Source organism: Scophthalmus maximus, chromosome 20 (assembly GCF_022379125.1).
Source record: "Scophthalmus maximus strain ysfricsl-2021 chromosome 20, ASM2237912v1, whole genome shotgun sequence".
NCBI classification, from domain to species: Eukaryota; Metazoa; Chordata; class Actinopteri; order Pleuronectiformes; family Scophthalmidae; genus Scophthalmus; species Scophthalmus maximus.
In genome coordinates, this window is record NC_061534.1 from 4,949,559 (window position 1) to 4,972,629 (window position 23,071).

At 42.0% G+C, this 23,071-nt stretch overlaps 2 long non-coding RNA genes across 6 annotated transcripts in view; one reads left to right on the plus strand and one right to left on the minus strand.

The window, feature by feature from the left end:
• Nucleotides 1–5,150: 5,150 nt before the first annotated feature.
• Nucleotides 5,151–16,119, minus strand: LOC118285181. Its single transcript, XR_004785049.2, has 3 exons — nt 15,987–16,119; nt 5,618–5,772; nt 5,151–5,474 (listed from the first exon to the last, which is right to left on the minus strand). It is a non-coding gene; the product is annotated as an uncharacterized LOC118285181 (long non-coding RNA).
• Nucleotides 14,665–23,071, plus strand: part of LOC118285180 — a 112,862-nt gene continuing 104,455 nt past the window's right edge. For 2 of the 5 annotated variants that reach the window (XR_004785046.2, XR_004785044.2), the window contains exons 1-4: nt 14,666–14,967; nt 15,899–16,178; nt 19,382–19,511; nt 20,065–20,170. This is a non-coding gene — a long non-coding RNA (uncharacterized LOC118285180). Of the gene's footprint in view, nt 14,972–15,898; nt 16,179–19,381; nt 19,512–20,064; nt 22,337–23,071 lie in introns of those variants that run through there. The other 3 variants (XR_004785047.2, XR_004785043.2, XR_004785042.2) reach the window with 3 other exon arrangements.

Below are 23,071 nucleotides of genomic sequence, written 5' to 3' on the forward strand. Positions count from 1 at the left end.
ATATATATATATATATATATATATATATATGTATATATCAAAATGTTAGCACAATTTATATTAGAGTAAATTATTGTCTTAGATCATGAAATGACAAATCCACTAGAAAAACCCACTTGTTGTGTCAGCCCCAGAATCTGTTATGATTGAACTGGTGAACCTAAAAGCAGAAGTGCAGGCATACAAGTTATAAAGCGGAGATTTATTGGGCAGACGAGTGCCCAGGCGGACAAAGGCTGAGGTCAACGAGGACATGACAGTCTGCAACACGGAGCCAAAGAAGGCTGAGCTGTGGGCCGGGTGAATGAGGCGGGGGGGGGGGGGGGGGGGGGGGGGGGGGGGGGGGGGGGGGGGGGGGGGGGGGGGGGGGGGGGGGGGGGGGGCGGCTGGAGCGAAGCTGGAGATGAGCTGATCATGGCCGGAGAGGTGCGTCGTCTGGCGGGCAAACATGAGGTGAACCCAAATGACATGAATTACAAATCCCTTTCGAATCGCCTGCAGACGTAACCAAGACATATCCCTCGCCTCTGTCCTTTGTGTTCTCGTCCCCGATGCACTACATCGCATCAATTTGTGACCGCAAACTCTTTTATTTTCTCTTGCAAATTGATGACTTTTCATTCTCCGAGAAAGTGTAAGCATTTTGTCTCGTAAAGTTGAGACTTTAATGTGAGCAATTCTGATTGTTTTGAATATTGATAGTTATATTTTATACCATGGACTGGTAATATAAATATATATTTTTACGTTCATTTTTTTCCTCTACCCCTCTATACACTGCCGTATTTGTTTAACTAACATCAACATGTCATATTTTTAGCTGTTATGAATAAATAGGTCCTTTGTTCTTTTTACATGGCATTGTGGGACGAATAAAACACCAGCCTCATGAATTAAGGCAAAAAACGTGTTTGGTTCTGACTTAATTTTGACTCTTCTCCAATATAAATGCAAAGTTTTCAGCTGGAACACAGCTAAGGGTCTCTTTTCTAATGGATGATTGGCTGAAAAGACAGTTGTAATGTTCTGCATCACATCATAATAAAAAGATGGCAAACTGCGTGACACGTGATGGTGTAAGGCAAATTAATTCAGAATTCCTTATTCCCCCTCATTTCTCTGAGCCCTGCAGGCTGCGTTGTGAATTTAATCACCTCTCACATGACTAACCACTGTTTTAAATCCTTAATCCCAATTTTCAATTTGAACATTTGGGCTGACACACACACACACACACACACACACACACACACACACACACACACACACACACACACACACACACACACACACACACACACACACACACACACACACACACACACACACACACACACACACACACACACACACACACACACACACACACACACACACACACACGACTTGGAACAACTCAACAAAAAGGCTCCATCGCTCCCCGTCTCTCCCTCTCAACCAAAAACACACATATGCAAACTCCTTGAAACATGAATTGGCCCCCCCCCCCCATGTGCACAACCAAAATTCAAACATATCCAGTCCACATATGTAATCCAGTCTTCCTGCACACTAAATATTGCATATGGACAGACATATTGCACGGTTTTTTTTACACTTTAAGAAGATATTTACCACTTCAGACTGCGACCTGAGGGCTGTTTGGCTGCAGGACCGACTCTCCCCCTGTGCCCCCTCGCTGCCCCACGTTATGTGTCTCCTGTGTCACATTCAATGTCTCTGGCTGCCGATCCCCCTCTGAAGCCTCTGAGCTTTCAGCAGGCAGCGCTGCCAGTGGGTGTTACAGTCGACAGTTGTGTCGCCCCAAAGGCCTCAGATGTGATTCTTGCGTATTCCTTTCCTTTCGGCTGGTCTTTTGAACGTTTCATCTGCACTCACGCTGACCGTCGATATTTTTGCATACGGATAGATTGGGATCCAGAGAGGCAGCCGATTCCCGAGGCGTGCTGATGGCATGCCCGAGTCATCACAGCTGCTGCCGGGTGATTGGACAACCCAGAAGTTGCTGTACTTCTGCCAGTTCTTACTCGAAACTTTTTGCATATGACAGACAAGCAAGCCATCAAGGAAGCCAAGGACAAAACGTTGGCATCTGTGGCATTTGCTTTGTTGGTATTTACAGTCGACTGTTCCTTCATCTGGTCTTTGTTTGCACAATTTATATTAGTATGGTGATAAATTGGATGAAGAGGTTTTCATTCATCATCCTTTTATTTGTAAAAGTAGCCTCACCAGAATATAAACCTGCCCATGACTTAATAAAAAAGTAGATCACTATTTATGAAACATACCTAAAAGTATCCTTTATGTAGGATGCCCTTTTCAATGTGATATATTACTTTTATTATGTTATTATTATTATCAGACTATTACTGTGTAAAAGCAGTATTTCAATACTTTCTATTCTGCTGGTTAGTCAGGTAGTAAAGGGAATTATTGTTTTCATTTCATAAAATGAGATTTTGTAGATGTAATTTGCAGTTTAAACTATTAAATGAAAGCTGTAAAAATAAATGGGTGCAGGCAAATAGCAGTTTTCTGTAAAATACAAATAAAGTGTTTTGAAATGATCCATTCATACATAGTTATACCTATCGCCACTTGCATTTTATTATATTTAGTCTCTTATGAGACTTTTTCTTAAGTGTCCTTAATGTCATTAATGAGTAGTTTGTGCATCTTTGTTTGAAATAACATTTCTCTTGGTTTAGTAATATTCGAAGGCAGACTTCTATGCTGCCCACACGGGTACATGTGGAAAACTGCAATGAGCTTGTTTATAATTTTGCCAATTTATGATCTGAATGACTGGACTCTTTGGGAGAGGGTTTTAATTCCTGTGCGAAGGTCGACGTTGATCGGTGGACGCTCTATCAACCCTGTTGAGGTGTCCTTGAGCAGGGCTCCCGGCGCAGTCCCCTGTCGCCGCTGTAAACTCTTTCATAGTGTCAAAAGTGCTCTACAGCGACGTCGCACATCTTGGTGTCAAACGTACTGATCCTTAGCTGCCGATCATGAATCAGAGTAAAAACATACCCGCGGCTCAACCTCTGTTTTTATACCCTGCAAACTTGTAGCTCATCCCCTCATCAGCCCTTGCGGCCCACCCCTTCCTCTCCCTATGTATTACAATATATATATATATATATATATATTCCTGTTCAGCTGTGAGTTCACGATCGCCTCACCTTTGTTCCAGACTGACAGCGTAACACAGTGTGTGTTGAGTCCTGGAAAGCTCAAGATGAAGTGTCATCCTCAAAAGTCTCTGGGGATTGGATGACACGATGTGGTTTGCATCAAACTTTTGCGCTACCACACACAAGCTTATTCCCTGAAAATAGGGAGGGTTTATTGTTCTGTTCTAGATATACACATCCATATTGGTTGTTTTGGTGTTGTTGCTATGCAAAAGAATAGGGTTCAAAGGTCTTGGCCTTTAATGTTGAAGCCTTTAACTCCCCCCCCCCCCAGATTTCTGTTGATTCAGCTCTCCTTCCACTCCTCTTTCTTCCTTAAATCTGTTGCCGTGCTCTCTTTTTTTTCAGCGTATATACAGTACATCTGCCTCTTTTCCTCCCTCACGCCGTTTTCCCCGACCGCTCGCTTAACCACAAAAGTGTTTCGTCCTCTCCGCCCCACTGTTTTTGTTGTGGCTTCTCCTCTTCTTCCGTTGGTCCCGACCTGACACCTCAAGGCTCCCCTGCTGTCAGCTCTCCAGATTGTTAAACAAAGTTTGATAACACGAGCGATCGCATGCTCTTTCCATTTTTTCTTTTTTCTTTTATTCTTTCTTTCCCTGAAATGCAGCCAACAGATGGCTTCCAGGCCCCCTTCAAAGCAGGAGGAATGCGGAGCAGCGAAGATTCTTATTTGGCACTTAGAAGAGCAAGAAGATGCATTCATGTGAACATGTATGCAATAACCTTCTTCCATCCTCCGCTCCATAAAACCCAGATATTAAGTGAATTCCTCCAACTCTTTTCAACTACACATATAGAAAGTGCATTAATATGTCTAATAATCTGTTTATCAGTCCCGAGTCCAGGTTTATAAGTTCTCACTCCCCACCGCCACACCGGTTTTTGCCTCGAGCGTATTAAACCAAGAGTTATGTGAACGACGAACAATGAAAAAGATCCCGACAACACACCACATCTGCCCCGAGCATGTGATCCATCCTTGACTTTACAAGGCTGAAATATGGGCCGAATTACCCAAAGACAACTGGCTCTCATCTGTCGGCGATGTTTTTCTTTCCGCCGCATGTTCGCCAGCTTCGCTGTGTCTCTCCGTTTATACGCCTATTAGTGAGCCGCTCGTGTCTGTTACCGCTGATTTCATCGGCATCGTTTTTTATTGCGGCCCATGTTCCTGCCACCGCCGCCGCTCGGTCTGCGCGCTCACACATCGTGCCATGTTGCCGGTTCAGTCCGACCATGTGAATGAGGTCAAAGTTCAACGGCCGACGCTCCTTTTCACAATCCTAGCGTTTGCATTCAGACGCGTTACCGTCGCTTCAGCACCATATATTGCTTGAGTCTCGTTTCTCTGCATCCATCACACCTCAATCTGTCTCTCATCACCCCCGCAATCTTAATCCCTCTTTTCCTTCCACGCTCACACACCCCATACCTTCTTTTTTCACCCCGTCCATCTGTATCTCGTTACCAGGCTACTCGTTGGCACTCTCGTCCTCTCAAGCCAACGCTCTCGCTCATTCTCTCAAACTCTCCTTAGCCCTGGTGGGGTTTTTTTTTCCCCCCCACGAGTTTTCCCCTCTGTTCTTCTTATTTGCCCTTATCCTGTTCTTCACCTCCACACCTTCTCAATCCTCCCCGTACCTCTTTCGCTCTCCTTATCATTCACCTCCAGTCTCTATTTATTTCATTGTCTACCTTCCCCTTCTTTGTCCTTCACTGCCTTCACACACTCCTGTCTCATCCTAACTTTTTGTTTAGCCTCTCCCGCGCATCTTTGTCCATTACTCACCTCTCTTTTATTTCCCATCCCTTCTCTTCATCCCCTGTGCCGTTATGATAACCTTGGCCCTCTTGTAAATGCCTGATTCCCTTGAACTGCATATCTTTTTTTCTTTTTTTTTTAGTTGCTAGATTTTTGTCCTCTATCAAATGTGGTACCATCTTTGTCCGGTTAATATTTTTGAGACAGTATTTGTAACAAATCTCTGACAAATATTTTGAACCTTGAGGATCGCAAGATCTACAGTACGTACTGCTAAGTGGAGCATAATGGGGTAAAACATGAGAGCACTTGGGGTGGTACTGTATGGCTCTTTTTTTGCATGATATTGCTGTTATCTTTAATATTTAGGCGTGCTCATGTCAAACTTTCGCTGCATTCAGATCATGTGTTTAAACTGATTTGAAACAAGTTGATTTGTCAGTGGAGCAGTTACCTCGATACCTCGACACGTGAACTCTGCATCTCTTCAGTTTACTTTGTGGCCATTACTGTGAAAGATAAAGAAAGAATAGTTGCCAGCGTAATAACTATTTCTAACTTAACTGTGTCTGTGAAGTGCCTGTCTGTAAGCCTTTAAACACATGCGAAAACATGTTGTGAAGAAACACAATCTGTTGCCAATGCAGCCCACCTTGGTTGTCATGACGAAAAAGCTCAGCTGAATCCCCCCCCATGCGCTAGAGTTGGATTGAGAGAAGCCTGGAACTTTCTCATCAGCCTTTTAAAGAGTTGTCGTCTTCGGCACCTGCGTAAAAAACACTGGTGCGATGCCATCATTTCAGCCACCTGCCAAGACAGGTTGCATTAAATAAAACAATATTATGGCTGTGAAAAGAGAGGAAAAAAAATGCTTTTCATGGACTTGGGTAATCCAGTACAGCCCATATCGTTGCAGAGCATATTTTATAAACAAAAGCCGCCACCTGCAGATGAATTAGAGTGGTCATAAAAAGTCCGGAATGAGGCAAAATATATGACGTAGTTGAGGCGATCTCAATACGTCTCTGAAAAAAAGAGCGCGTAACCGAGACTGAATGACAAGGTGCGAGGCAGACGGGGAGACGAGTTTTTTGCAGGGAAATCGGACAGAGAGAAGAAGAATGAAGAGGAAGTGAAATACAGGAGAACCGGATAATGAGGGGGAAAAAAGAGACAGATACAGACAAATGCATGCATATAAATGCAGCAGTTTTTCCCCCCCTTCTCCTCACTGTATTACTCACTGTGATCTGCTTAACATAAATCACAGTGGTTTATCTTGCCAACAATGCACTTACTGCACTGTTCATAAACAATGCTTTTATGGCTTCTCATCAGATTAACTTACTTAGCCGGGGGAACGTGACGCAGAAGCGAAATGCATATTTATGCCGTGGAGTGCGGATGGAGCGAGGAGAGAGAGAGAGAGAGAGCGAGAAGATGAAGACGTCGCGCGATGGGGAGTGGAAAGAGACGGGGACAAGGCTAATTGCTTGAAAGAGATTTTTCTGTCGTGGGTGAGAGGATAGTGGAGTGAAAAGGGAGACTTAAAAAAAAAAGAGAAAAGAAGAGTGAAGAAGAGATGTGGGGAAAGAAAGCATATTGAAAGAGACTCATCATGAAATTGTAATTATACAACAGCTGTGATATGCCCAGCTGCTCCGCAGACAGAAAAACAACATTTCAGTGCGCAAAAATACCCCCCCCCCCCCAACTTTACCCGAAACCATGGTGTTTCCATAAACCTAACCAAGTTTTTGTGTGTTTAAACCTCAAACTTTAATATGCTACTCACTGCTCCAGTGAGAGACGTTGTTGGGTTTTAAAAAAATACTTGATGCAACAGAATATCAAGGCTTGAAAGAGGAAACAGATTTCAGACTTTTTCCATGAAACACCTAATTCAAAACATCCCCCCCCCCCCCCCCCCCCCATAGTCTGGTATTCATTTAAGTTGATGTTTGACTATGTTCATCCTTATCCTTCTTTTCTTTTTCTTGTTTTTCTTTTTTGGGGGTTTTCTATTTTCATTTATTTCTTTTTCTCTTATGAATTCATTAAATCGTGGAACTAATCTTTGGATGACACTCATCATCTCACAGTTGGTAGGACACGGACCTGGGTGAATAGGGTCAGGCCTGGTAGCGGTCGCAGGGAAATCTGAAAAGTTTACCGAGAGTTTGTTTTTCTTTTTCAAAATTCATATGTCATTTATTCAAAACTCTACATGTTCCTGTATCTTTTGCAGACAGTTTGTTTTTGTGTGGTTGTAAAGGGCAAAAAAAGGACAACTATCATATTTCAGTTACTTGTCATTATCCTAAATGGATATAGGGAAAGAACCATGTTATAATTTAATGTGACAACATTAATTTACTGTCTCTAACGCTTAGAACGCGAGTTGAACAGAACCCAAGCATAGTCTTTTTTCACGTCTCTCTTCAGAGCCCACAATTTGTTTTTGTTTTATTAAGGTTTCCTCACCATTTTATCTCTCCTTGCGTGTGTCTGCAGCCTTATTTGTAGTCAGAATTCATGGCGCAACTATTTCACCACTTGTCTCGAGAAGATCCACCTGGCCGAACGCTTGCAGACCGACGAGACCCATTAAAATATCAAGTATACCAAACATGGCATTACTGTGGAGTTGAAAAAAAGCCGGGCATGCTTGCTGCATGAGTTCACAGGTTTAGGTAGCCCCCATACATAACCACTTCATTGCCTGTCAGAAAACAAGGAAGGGAGAAAAGAACTGATGGCGGGAGAGAAAAGGTCTTTTAACCAGAAACACATTTTCCATAAAATCTAGTTTTCACCTTGGCCCGAAAGCCGCAGTCATATCCCCGACTCCTACAGTGAAAGTGGGTTCCGCTCCACGCCACATGCACACACTCACTGTAAAACTTTTAAGAGGGCTCCATGGTCGCGGCGCGGAGAAGTGGTGGGAAACATGTGACTTTTGACCTCCCCGGTCAGGGTCACAGCCAGGCCAAGGGAGACCGCAGAGGGAAGGAACATCGTGAGGATGATCCCATCTGACAGCCCCACTCCTTCCCCGACAGGAAGTCAGGTGGATAACTGCTCCAAATTGCCAACGCCTGTTACGACCAACATTATCACCTGCTCTTAAACGCACAGTCGGAGCTGGGCAAGATTAAAGGGCCACACGAGCTCCCAAGGGATCGGATTCCACGTTAAAAGTAAACGAAACGCCTGCCTGGCTTTGTTTAGACGTCTAAATGTTGGTTAAAAGAAAAGGACTTGTGTTACCCTGTTCCTGCTCTTCATCGACAGCTTTACTGCAGTTGGACATGGCGTGCGCGGAGGATGCTGCGCGCTTGTTTTATGCGTTCACGGTATTTTAAAGCGGAGATAGACAACCTTTTGGCTTAAACTTGACATGTTGATGTTAAAATATGATTGCACAGTGTTATGGCGACAGAAAAAACGACACCATCCGCACTGGTTTTGACATTTTGACTTGATAATCTGTGAAATGTTTTCCATGTATAGCCTATTTATTCTATTATTTTACATTGCAGCATACAGTGAGTATTTTCTTACGTACTGTAGATGCCGCAATAGCGCACATCGGCCACCGAGTACATTATGAAGTCATCAAAGTACTGCTTGCTAATCCAGGGAGCCAATGTCATGAAACAGCTGCTTTTCTGTAGAGGTACAGTTCTGAGATGCTGTGAAAAAAATTAATAAAATGCAGTAATGTGTTACAGATTTTCTTCCGTCTTCTGCAATTCTTCAGCAGATGGTATCAAATGCTCACTTCTTTGTTTGTACACACCAAATCAAAGGCGCAGAATAAGAGAAGGACATGAAATTGAATATGGAATCACAGAATCTTTGACCAAACAGAGTATAAAGTACAAATGTGACATTAAAAAGTGTTGGCATAATTCTAAAACTTTCATCTCAGACATTTTAACCCTTTCACTCCATGTTCCTACTGACAGCTAGCAATATTACTGATTGATCGGCAGCTACACACAGTATGATCTGATTGGGCTGCTTCTAAAATATTGCTGAGACACCAGTAAAGCGGTTGCTAGGAAGGTTGCTGGTACAATATGGGATCTGTCAAACAAATATGTCTTTCTCTCTTCTGTGTTCACCAATGAATAAATCCTTATGAATGTACTATGCTTTATTGAATACATATCAGACTAAATAAATACTCACAACATAAACTTCAGTTTCCTTCAATTAATACCTCTTGTGGGCGTAGTGAGAAGAAGATATGGGTGCAAACATTGGGACACATCATGCACCGCCTGTGTGTTGCCCTTTAGTATCCCCAAATGATGTACATTTAGTTTTGGAAATATAGGCATATGGTTAGCACCATAAAAAATTAGAAACTGTAAATATTTACAGAATAAAAGGACAAACACTGAAATAAGAAAAAATAAATGCTAATTTTCCTATTTGTGCATTTGCTTCAGATGTGACCCACACTGTATTTGCTTTTATTTCTGGATTATTTCAACTCCCTCTCTCATTCTATTTTCAATCATTTGGTTATTTTTGAGTCAAGCAGTGTCTCTCATTTTCAACGAATGAGATAGAATGTAATTAGTGTCATTAAAAAAAAAGTGTCAGCAAATGTATCATTTCTTTAATTTAGTGTAACAGTTACCCCTAAATCTGTTTTTAAATTCCCACATTATATTTTCTTGACGTTACATTGAGAGAGAAAAAAAGTGCAACCTCCAAGTCCATTAAGCTCTACTGTAGCAATGCCATTGATAATGGATGTATATCTGGCCCGAGGCTAAATCGACTTCGCCAGTACACTGCTATCTGCCGTGGCAGACTGGGTAGAAAGTCTGCAGTACATATTAGTGATTTACTGGGCTATTTACAATGCTCCCACAGCCCCCATATCCCTCACATTGTAACTCAAAACTACATTACAGGTTCGGCCGCCTGCTTATCTGAAGTCATAATAAAAGTTTGGGTTCCCTCCATTTAGATGGACTATCATTTCTCCCCAGGAAAAACAACTTTATTTAGCTGTAAGGGATGTTCAAATTTTTTTTTAAATGAATGGCGTTGCATATGGAGTTAAGCTGTGTGATGAATGAGAGGACTTGTTATCCACTTGCTAAATTCTCCAGAATGCACATAGCAGACCTTAATGTGCACACAGAATTACATTTATAGAATCATTGTGTTTGAGGTGCGCGGGAATTCTCTGTGTAGTAGCTCGAATATTGTGTGTGCCTTAACTTATCTCTGATCTTAGAAGCACAATACGTGATCCAAGCTCCTGATAGATTCAAGATAGGGTTGGATATTTCATGGTCCATTTTTTAAGGGATTTTTTTGACTGCACCGTTTCACATACAGTATTATATTTAAAAAAAAACAACAACTACAAAATGCATTTGGTTTGTTTTACAACACCTTAATTTAACAGCCTAAAGAGAACAGAGGCAGGATAACATTTTGTGAGATGTAATGCAATTCATTTTTTAAGTGTCATGCACCAAAATCTGCCCATGGGCTTAGAAGATACTACCATAATAACAAAAACAAGTGCGTTGGCAAAATCACAGCAAAGGAAACAGATACACAACCATACATGCCACACTGTCAAAACCAACAAATCTTTCTCCCTTCAAATACCCACAAGCTAGAAACCAACGTACAAAACCTGCATATTTTGCTGACATCACTGTGCAAGGAATCTAGACAAAAACCTCCACACGTCCAGCCTCAACCCTTACCTCGACCTCAGCCTGACCTCAATCGAAACTAACCCTCAATCCCCATGTCTTGTTATTTCTTAAGTTCAGTGCACAAGTTCGGAGTGGCCAAACTGTCCTTCACTCTCAATGTGAAAATCGGCTTGGTCCTGTCGAAGATAGAGGTTTAAGAGTGATTACGCACACTGAGCACATACTGCATTTCGCAGACAGGTTGGTGGCCCCTCATTCTACCGCGTGTTTATCTCCTCTCAGACACCAGTTACGCTTTACTGGCCTCGGGGGACTTGAGTCTGGAAGTAGAACAAATTACCATGCACACATCCGCCCACTAACACAAATGCATGCACATACAGTACGTGCATGTGTGTGCAAATCCGCATAATATCACTCAGGCATACAGACATTTGCAGGGGTGAAAATTCGAATAGAATCACAAAAATACACATTTATTTTACCTGCAGGAGAAACGTGCACAATATCAGTGACAGTCAAAACAGCCTAAAGAGAAAAGCTCTCACAGTAGCTTCCAGGTGGATGGATACGCTGTGCCAAATGGCTTTCTTTGATAAGGTTTGACAGCGTGGAACAAAATGTGACACACGACCAATTTTACTTTTCACTAAACTTGAACATTTTGAAAACAAACATTTCAAACAATGCCAAGGAAAGACACAAATGGACTGTGAGGGTTTTTTTTATTTTAGGGCTCTCTTATGTCGATCTAACGCTCGTTCAATGATCTCGATGCACTGGCGGCAAATCCACTTTTGCCGGTCGCAGCGTTAATCGCGTGTGCGTTTGATTTTGTTGGTCAAGTGTGCAATTGCTTTCTTCCGCCTGAAGATGCACCAACAATGTGCTTGACCATCTGTTGTCTATTCAAAATTTGTCAATGCTCAATGTGGAAAATGACAAAAGGGTCATGGGTGTGAAACTAGCAAAGACGGTTGGCTGTGTTGTTTTTTTCTGAAGAAAGGGCCCTTAGTGTTTAAATGATAGGAATGCAGTCTTAAAGGGGCAGTAAGCGATTTTTGGAGAGAGCCTGTCTCTCTCTTCGTTGTCATGTGATTTGACTGTACTGGCCCAGGGCCACGAAACCCGCAGCCTCGGGTACGGGAGACCGCCGCGATCCTTTGGAGCGACTTCATGAGTTTGTAGCCACTATGTAGAGGAAGCAGGTACATTTACACAGCCGGGTTTACTGATGCAGATGCAGGTGTGTGTTACAGGTACAGCATTCCCTTTAAGATTGTATTATGGCCCGTCATACACTACGTGCATGTGTATTTGCAACCCAAACCCACACACACACACAGACACACACAGGCACACACAGGCACACAGGCACACAGACACACACACACACACACGGAGGACATACCAAGACGCATTCGTAGGGACCGCCACTCACACATGCACACACACAGTGTTTCCATTGCGGACACGCATGCCAAACAGACAGCTCATACCCTAATGCCACTAAGAGTAAAAACGAGTCTGAGATCTGTATCAGGGCATTTCAATCCGAAACAGGTGCAGCCACGCTCTCCGTCTTAACGCGCTCCCCCTGAGACACATTCACACACACACACACACACACACACACACGCACACACACACATATACATCTTAATTTTCAGCGCGACATTATCTTGTAAATCTGTTAATTGTATTTGAGGCAAATTGGATTATCTCTGAACTCTGACCTCTACACGAATGCCCTTGTTTGGCAGACAGGAAATTGTTCTATAAGCATGACATGGCCTTCAAGTCAGGCCAGGGCTAAGTGAGACACAGTGTCTCAAATTAGACTTGCGATTCTTTTTTTCTCTTTTTTTTTTTTGAATCGCGTAAAGGAGTACGTTCCAAACGACTATTCAGGATTATCTTGGACTGACTGTGAATATGAAGAGACAATCTGTATCGAGATAATAGGCATCATACCAAACCCGCCAGTCACTTTGTAGAGCGAGGCAGGAGAGAGAGAGAGAGAGAGAGAGAGAGAGAGGAAGCACACGAGGAAAGACAAAAACAAAGTTAACGAGAGAAAAAAGAAAAGGAAAGGAAAAGAGTTACTACACGTGTTATGGAAAGCTCCAAGTCATGAAGTCAGGTTGAGACCTTAACTGTAAGCAGACACGGGCAGGAGATGAGTTACGGCAACAGGCTGCGCTTCGTCCCACAGGGAGATGCTCACATCTGAAACAAACATACCCGAGGACCTGAGAGGGCCATGAAGCTGGCCAAAAGAAAATAATTATATCTTCTCTTTTCCCCCATTACTCTTCGTTTCCTTTTCCCTACTCTACTCTTCCACATTCATCAGAGCAGAGAAACTTAACTTCCAAACTATTTACTGAATATCATTTTACCTCATCTTAGTTACTTAAACAGTAAGTAGTATTCATCCCCAGTTGTTTCAGCATTAAGGAAATTATTTCAATTTTATTATTTTTAAACTACTACTGTGCCCCCTAATACAAAAAATATTTAACTGGATATAATCGCTCAAAAACAGACTATTTCCCAGATTTTTTCGGTGGCAGGGTTTAAGATTGTTACCTGGACATATTTGAGATTCGAATTTGACTAAACTTGGACTTTGAGGGGATAGCAACGTGCAATTTTATGCTGCAAACTCAAACAAATTATATTTAACCATTAAATAAACTGTGTATTAGGGTCCCTGGAGTAATTGCCTGTTTTCCAGCCTTTAACTCAGGGAGACGTGCTCTCACCTGCAGACGCTGTCAGGTGTGTTGAGCTGGCTGACCGTTTCACCAAAAAAAAAAAAACAAGCAAACAAATAAAGAAGTTATTGGAATATTCCGCATCACCACCGACACTGCTGGTGATGTGTCTCCCTCGGCTGTGAGCGTTATTATTAGGTAACTTTGAAGATTAATGAAGTTGCACAAAAATGTTGTTTGTCTCCAATAGAATTGCCATGCCGTAGTCAAAACGACACAAAACCGAAACGCCCCACGTTCTGCGCTCACTTGAAAGTATCACATCCATCTCTCTGCCTCAGAGATAATTTCTTTTTGGTGATGAAAGATGAGCGTGAGGGAGATGAAACCCCTTAGTCTCTTTCCTCCCCATTGGCCTTTTCTCATTTTCTCACTTTTTTTTTCTTCTTCTTCTTTTTTCCCCTCCACGCATCCACATACATCTCACCGCCTCTCTCCTTAAAACCCACTTTCTCATCCAGTCACTCACTCTCATTTTTCAAATTGCACTTCTTGTTAGAATCTGCTTGGAAAACAAGTTTTGCCACAGCTTTATCTTCTTCTCTCTCGCCGTCTGTCGCTTTCCCGCGTACTGCCGCTCCTTCCATGTCTCCTCTTCGCGCCCGCCCTCCTTCTCCTCCCCACTCCAACATCTTTCCGCCTCATCCCCAAACCTCATAGCGGTTCAAATCTAAATGCTAATGACAGCTAAAGTCCTTGACCCCTCCCTTCCACGAGCTTCCTCACTGCTGAATTTTGCATGATGGAAGAAAAGAAGAAAAAAAGGAAGTAAAAGATTGAGAACGGAGTTTATTGTGGAGGGGTTAAAGGCTACTGGCTCTCATTATGAAGGTGTGAAAGAGAGAGCGATGGAGAAAGTGACAGTGACAGACGACTTTTAGAAGAAGGCAATCTTTGAGATTAAAAATGCATTTGGCGCTTAAAATCAGAGGCCCGGGTCACGCAGGCAGAAGAGTTTGGGTGTGTGTCCTTGAATGTAGGGCCAATGCTTTGTTTGTGGGCCGCTTTCATATCACAAGTGGACAGTTGGTTGGATGGAATTTTATTATATTTGAGTCGGACGGATATTAGAATCATATTAAAGGCTAGTGATGGGAAGCACGATAGGCGGGGAAGGTGATTGACAGCAGACATTTGGAGTTATTGAAGTGTGGTTGTGTCCGTGTGTGTGTGTGTGTGTGTGAGCGCGCGATGCTGTCGTCCTTGGGTGTGTATCCAAGTGTGTGTGAGTTTGTGTCAGTTATTGAGCTGAACACTCTTTAAGCTGCTGACCTTCAATGGCAGCGGAAATGACAGGTGGGATCACAGCCCTTTGGTTTAATAATGAACCACCTGACATTTGAAGATCAGATCAGCCGCCGCATTACCGTCGGCGGCGCAGAGCAACAGATACGCATGCACCGTGAATTCATTCACGCGTACGCTTTGGATCCTGGGGTGTCGCGGCGATCGACAATGACTGCGAGGGGGTCGAAGACGAGTGGGAGCCTCGCACGCGGCGTCCTGCTAATGGATGCTGCGACGTATGTCTGTATTGATTTGTGCGTTTTGACATTTTTTAATGAATCTGTTCAACACAAACAACCTTTACATTTTGTATAATGCGTTCGGCATTGCGCTAAAGGCACTCAGAGTAGAAGTTTGATGTCTAAAGGAGCCATTTTTAATAACATCATCCACCAAATGACTAAAGGTTAAATGCTTGTCAATGTAATTTAACGCATTAGCCACCGCAGTGAAACGATTACAGATGTGTTGCGTGCTCGCACCGCGGCCTCCAGCGCGGCATTACGGTCGCATTTCTTCTTTCACCGCGACTTCACAGCAAACCACATTAGAAGAAAAAAACAAGTCTGACATGGAAAGGAGCCTTACGCCATCGCATCGGAAGTTTTTAAATACCCCCTCGCTCCATCAGCACTCGCACATAAAAGAAACAACGTATGAACAACTTCATTGTCATAGTTCATTACCGCTTACATGCAAGAGGAATTAACGGTCGCACACCCAATGTGTTTTCAGTAAAAAACCAAAACTAAAAAAAAACATAGATGGGATCTGCTGTTAATTTCCGCCATGGTTTGCCAGGGTTTTATTGTTGTGGTTGTTTTTCCGGAAGACTTTGTGATTTGTGCATTTAGAGAAAGAGCTGTGAGGGAAGCACTGCTGTGATAAAAACAGCCCCACACCTGTCTCAGTCAGTCATTTTTAGATTCCTTTAGAACAGGTGCTTTAGATGTGCTGCACCCAAGCCTCTTCTTAAACATGACAAACTTTTTTTCTTTTTTTTCCTGACAAATCAAAATTTGCACAGAAAAAAAATTATATTTCTTTCCAACTAAAATGGGACATATAATGCTCATATTCCGGTTCTCCATTTAAAGTTGGGTTGATACTTGAAACGGTTCACATGCTAAAAATAATCGGCTTGATATGCCCCTGTGTCCGATTTAGGTCGCCACAAAAAGTCAGTAGGAGTGATACCTCCTGTCGGCCTTGCAGCAGCTATGTTGTGTGCGCCGGGTTTGTTTACCGGTGTTACCTGCAGTTTCCGGAAGAAGACTCCGGCGACGAACGGTCCGGGCCGGCCCGTGGTCGGAGGGAGAGTTGTTTGTGTGACGTGGATACACGCTGGATCCGGTTAAGGTGAACGGCAATGAAACCTAACGTACAACGGACTGAACCACGCGGTGACACGAGCTAGCGACACGGGGACAGTGCGACGTCTTCCTCGGTGAGTGCGCGCCATTTTCCTTTTTTTTTTAAATCAGCCAATCATCGGGCTAGGAGGGTCGGCGTCATGAGGGGCGGATCCATAAAAGTACATATATATATATATATATATATTTCCAGTGTCGTTAATGCTCCATTATCGATTTGCCATTTCCTTTGATTTGATACACACGTAGTTTTATTTAGACAAATTACACTTTTAATAATTCTTACGGAGTCCTTGGTTCACTTAACGCACCACTTGACACATACTGTTTTAGCTCACCAAATTTAGACAAAAAAAGCTGTGTACCAAATTAATAATAAAATACCAAACCAAAACATTATTTTAAACCTACCCATCATCACAGTCACACATTGTGTATTATGTGTTGTGTCTATATGTCATCGTTGTGTGTTGTTTTGTCACCAAGATGAATTCCCTTGCTTAAATCGTATTAAATGAAAATGTGTTAGTTCATTACATTACTGAACCAGTAATCGGAGTGCTCTTACATTTTGTGCCTCTTGACTGATTTGCTCCTCTATAAATTACATGCGTGAGCATTAATATACCGTGCACATGGGGCCTATTTTTCATTGTATGTCAAGACAATGCAGCTGATACTGCACTGTAAAAATCAATGCTTCTGATTTCTTACTTCTGCTTTTTTTTTGCTATTATTATAAAACAAGATGATGTAAACACACATTTCAATCTTGTCTCTTATCTTTTGATGATTAGAAAATCACTCTCCCTGATTGTTAATTTAGTAAATATAGTCAAAAGACTGTAAGGCTCCATTTGCATTTTTTAAAGATGGCTACCTCATTTTAAATTATCAGTTGTCTAGTAAAAAGTGATGTATATTGCATTGAGGAAATCAACAAGTACAATAACAGCCTCTGATGTCTCACACTTGAAGCATAATGCGATACCACCCCATCTGCCCGCAATATTAACAACTCGTTTTTATGGAGCAAATGTTCTGAGTTCGTGTTGTTTAATGAGTGTCATTGATTGAAATTGTAATCAATTTGACTAATTGCTTCTTGGCACTTACAGCATGCCACTGGCTACAGCTTCCAGCTCCATGTTATGGAATCAATTAAAAGAAAATATGCAAATCGTTGTGGTTAATCGGAGAGCGGGATGGTCATGATAGCAGAAATCCTGAGACGCTAACCTAATGATGTGGCTGTTATTGTGACAACAAAGTGTTTGCCAATGGATGACTTACAAAACGAGAAATATATACAGCTGAGTGACATGAAGAACGTAGATGGTGATATAGTTAATTTGCAATGTGAGTGCTGGTCCCTAAATGTGGACGACTTCAGTGGAGTGAAATTTACTCATTTGTGTGTGTGTGCTTGTGAATATGATAATATGCTCATGTAGTTAAAGGTATTTGCTTGTACTTGATGTGTGTGTAGCAAAAAGGTACTGTATATATTGACATTTGAGTGTGTGTGTGTGTGTGTGTGTGTACATGTGGTGGGGGGAGGGGTACGTAAAGTGAGGAGAAATCTTCTGTGTGCCAAATGACGAGGGGAGGTAGTGTGAGCTGCTATTAAACTTGATTTATCTTCCTTGTTGGCTTTAACGGGAATTCGTTGTGAATTATGTCTTGATGTAATTGTATTTTCCAGCTACTCACCAAACAATGTTCATATTGGATGATTGTGCGAAGCTCAAGAGTATGTCATAATTTTGAACAAACCTTTATTGTTTTTTTACTTTATTATCCCTAGTATGTATGTGATGAAATATAAATGTGTAAAGCTAGTCCAATATGTCACACATCCATTAACCCTCTCACTTCCACACCCTTACTTTCTGCTGTGATGACACACTTCCTGTAAAGGATGTAAATCACGTTCCGCACAATCTTTCAGTCTGGACATAATTCAATAATGTGCGTGTGTGTGCATCGATTGCGGCGTGTATTTATTTCCTACGTGATAAACTGCAAGTCTGGGTTTGTTTGCTTATCAGACAATTTCTAAATCTGCTTTGCATAGTGATACAAGTGTTATTGGTATTTATCACATCATGTAGCACAATGACATTGTGAGGACTCACTGACCCTTTGAGGATGCATAGCAGGTCCCCATAAGGTCAACCACCCTGAGGTTTGTGTTGTCTGTTCAGACCTAGTAAAACCATGAGAAAGTTTTATGTTTTGTATAATTAAAGTGACTTTATATCTGGTTTACTCAATCGTATATGCAGCAAGGGAGTTAACCAAAGTCTAAAATGTTTTCCTCATACACCCAAAAATGTGGTTATCATAAATTTACGTCGAGTTTTACAGTGGCAGCAAACCATTTTTTTAATGTTTTGTTTCGGTGGATGATAAACATTTTGAAAAGGAAAACCAAGTCGTGGATGTTTCATCAGTTTTCTGTCTTTTCTTTCCTTCTTGAACTCATCACAGCATTGTTTGCAACAGTGTTTGCTCACACCAGTTGTAAATTACACAGACCATTTTGGCTATCAGGAAACTCCCTCGTTGAGTGAGAGCGTGGTGTTTGTGAGTGTACCCATCTGGCTTTCTTTTCTTTTTTTGTTCTTTTTTTTCTGTGGTCACTTAAGTGCGGGTGATGCTCCGTCGAGGTGGGGGACCCCCCTCGTAATCCCCTGCTGTCAGATTAAAGAACGATTGAGGTAAACCAGAGATAGTCTGGTGTTACACTGTGATGACATCATGGGGGGGGGGGGGGGGGGTTTCTTAAGTGCCGAAGATGAGAGGAGGGAAGACGAGAAGAAGAAGAGAAACAAAGACGGATGGACATTATAAAAAAGAAAGGGGAGAGCAAGACAAGATAAGCATCCACAGTAAATTATTGCAGTGTGGGTGCTCTCTTGTTTTATCTTGAGATTGTGGTGCCACTTCTTCTCCTTAAATCTCTTTTCTGACGTGCTCGTCTGTTAAAAGCACTTAAATAAATTATTACCTGATTGATATTGCCTTTGTATCTCCAGTTCCACATGTTCCACAACGACAGCAACCGTTTATTTCAAAAGGGTTTGTTCCTTGATGCCATTCCAGGTTAAACCCGAGAACCCAATTTTAGTTTTAGGGAGTGTTTTCAACTTGAACAGGCCTTTTTATTTTTTTTCTGGTAGGTCCATGTGTTTTCTTGGTATGCGACTCATTACCAGAAATGAGGTTTGTGGTTGCGTCCAGCCATAATGGGTTCCATTTGCAATTTTAACAGATTTCCTAATCGGCTTTCTAAAGGAGTGAAGTGATGGATGAGAGTTGAACTCACATGGAGACGTGTGTTCCAGGAGAACTTTCACACTGCCGCCAGACTATGCCTGGATATACAATTTGAACATACGGTGGTAGGTCACACACACACACACACACACACACACACACACACAAATATCTTCAAACTGACAGAATGCCAGCTACATGTTCTTTACATTTTTCTACTTTGCATCCGCATTTATTGATAATAAATTTAGTTGGTGGTATTTCAGTAAGCATTATGTTACGATGAGGATGTTTTGTATGTAACTCACATCGAAACTGTAACCCAGCGCTGATTTTCACGCCTCACTGAATGGAAACAATGATAGACAAATAAATTGTGTTTGTTTGCTGAAGGACGACAGATTCTCCTCCAGACGATATTGTTCATGATTCAGACTCTAGCGCTTTGTCAATCTCGTTCCGTCGGGCTTACAGATCCATGTCCATCTTATAAATAGATCTTCAATCGAAAATCTAAAGCTAAACTTTGTCACATTTAGTCTCTGTCTCCCCCCTTGTCTTAGTTCTCCTCTTTTCTTCATTTTCTACCTCTTTTAAACCTCGGTCATCCGTCCAGACTGGTCCAGATTCTTCAAGGGATTTTTGCATTTTTCTAATCCTCAGTTTGCCTATTCTCAGGTAGGAAAGCCCTTTTTGCCTCGGTCACCCGCCACTTCTGCCATCCAGAGACTCTTAACCTGCTATTAACCTGCGATGCACTGATCTTCTTCAACAACAGACTCAGGTGAAAGCAACCCGTCTCTCCAACCAGGAGGTCCTCAATTGTTTCCTGTTGAAACCTTTGGGACAGTTATTCATGCCAAACCATTAACATAACTTTTATTAACTTCAAAACGTTAAGATGAAAAGCTGGGGATCTATAGAAGATAAGGGGGGGAAAAAACGTATAGAGAAAATTTGAAAGAGCGGAAGGAACGACAGTGTCAAAGGGCAGAAGAAAATGCCAGAGATGAAAAACATAAGAATAAGATCTAGACAAAGAAGAACTCCATGGGGGGAAACCAGACAGATGATTAGCGTCCAACGTTTCTTCTCGTTAAAACCTAATTTGCATTTTCCTTTTTCTTCTTTTTTCTCCCGACGGGCTGCACGTGTTTCATCAAGTGGTCAAATGCATCCACACATCCCTGTGTCTATAGTCACCACTTCCTCTTTGTCTATCTCATTCTATTCACTTAACGTCAAATGCATCACTAAAACATGAGGAAAATATAATTTCTCCCAGATATAGAGAAACTTGGTAATTGATGTTCTCTTTCTCTCTGGGTCATTTCTTCACGCTTCAGTCTTTCTGGCTGATGGATGACAGAAGTCAATTGTTTGGGGAACTGTGGTAAAAATATTCTTTTAATCAAATATATGTCCGTGCACATACACACACTGACATGCACATACAGATGGAAAATGGAAATATAACAAAAGCAGAAGCGTCCGTGCAGGGGCAAGGAGCTCATCGAATGTTGTGAATATTAGAAAATGGTCTGAGTCATATACAAAGGGCTTGACAGCAACCAAATCTCAAAGTATGTGAGATTGCGGATCATAAAAAAACTCAGAATGACTCTGTTCTCAACAGTAACTTTGAGAATGAGGTGATGCGATACTGGTCACTGTGGCTTGCAGCCTGTGCAAATTTAACTTTCAAATGAGGTGAGATTCTTATTGACGTGGCCACAATGACATGTTCTTAGACACATTTTCATAATTTTGCCGACACAGCAGGTTGACTAAGACAGTTTTTTTCCCGTGGAGTTGTTCAGTGAGACACGGGTGACGGAGAGGAAGTTGGACAACCGACCGGATCGGTATTTGGCTGCACCACTGTGTTCAGTCAAACTCAAAGGGCAAAACTGAATCGTTCAGAAACAATATATATTGAGAACAAAAAAAAGTGGATATGATTTCTGCTTGAGCCTTTTTGACATTGCTGTAACGACTGAGGGCAATAAATGAAGAGAGTTGAGAGACAGACCTTGTGTGACACAGTGAATGAAAGAAAGGGTAAAAAGGGAGGGTGGACCTGACGCTCTATATCATTTCCAGCTAAATGATCAAGATAAGCAACTGATGTTCAGCAGGTAAAACGTGAACCATACTCACCACCTTAGTTTAAAACATTATCACACTCGGGGTGCGATCTTTTTCTTAGATCATGAGTAACGGGAGTGGTTCCGAATTCCAAAATTCTGGTATGGGAGACGGACGCGCTATAGTAAGTAGGCTAAAACCCTTGGGCACTAGCGTTACACCTGCACAACAAAATGAAAACATGCAAGAATCAAATCCCCCTTCCACATATGAGTGATTGGTGACATTCTACAAAGCCGTGCATTGATCAAGGCAATGGAAAGTTTTGAAAACGACCACGCGAGACTTTTGGGATTCATCCGGCGTACCATGCAAGCGATAGTTGTTGCGATTTTTCAGCCTGGACTAAAGTAGTGGACCGACCAAATAAAAAACTTTCAGCTGCAGTGTAATCATATCTGTCTCCCTTCTTCGTGTTTGGTGGTTGACACAGTCATCCATCCAACCGAAGCAATCTGGAAAAAACGATAGGACACATCGGCGGTGGAGTGAATGAAATATGATAATGGGTTGAGGCTAGACAACCAGGCAGACTATTACACGCACACACACACACACACACACACGGATGCACACATGTTCACTGAGTGGCACAATGTTAAAGGAGAAGACAGGGAGAAAGTGAAGGGGACACAGGGAATAGGCTGACCCACTAAATGTCATTTTGTGTCTGAATGGACTGAGACATTAAACACGATTGATGTCAGTCACCAGACAGACATTTTGTGTCTGATCTGAGGCGGCCGCTCTTCACGGCCCTGTTCGCAAATTAGATATGTTTCAAAATGACCCTGGGAATGAAAGTGAGACCTATATTTTGGATCAGACGAGAGCTTGTTGCACTGCGGGGACATGCTTGACAAGTAGGCTACTGTGAATGGTCCATAGAGAGGAGGGGGGTAAAAAGAAAATATTCTGGGCTGTATACAATATATAATGCAATATATGTTCATGAATAGGAAATAGATTTTAAGACATAGGAGGAAGTGCCGGTCGCATAGATGGGACCTGCTGGGAAAACAATTCAAAGAATGGGACAAAGATGGAAATTGAGGGTATTGTGTGACACTTTTTTTTAATAGAACACTCGTGAAATATCCCAATGTGGGCAATTTGAGAGCAAATAAAATTGAAACAGTGCAAAAATGAATTGCCTTTGGGTAGCATAGAAACGGATTTATGGCATGACTGAAAGCAAGGTCCACACACATTTATTGTACTTTGTTTTATATATATATATATTAAACTTTTTACACTAACTTAATTCTGAGCAGATACAGATCAGCCACATGTAGAGGCCTGAGATAATCTGTCTATGTCTGTGATTAAATATTCATCGAAAAATAGGGTCTGATCAACATTTTGTGTGTGATTGGAACCGTTAGTGGCCGAGTGTGTCTAACTGGAGAGACGAGCAATTATGCACGAAAGGAACTAATTGCACTCAAACATAAAATAATTAATACTAGATGCTTTTTTGTTGTTGTTGTTGTTGTGGTTTTTTTTAGCTCTTTGATGAATGAGAAGAAGGTATTGA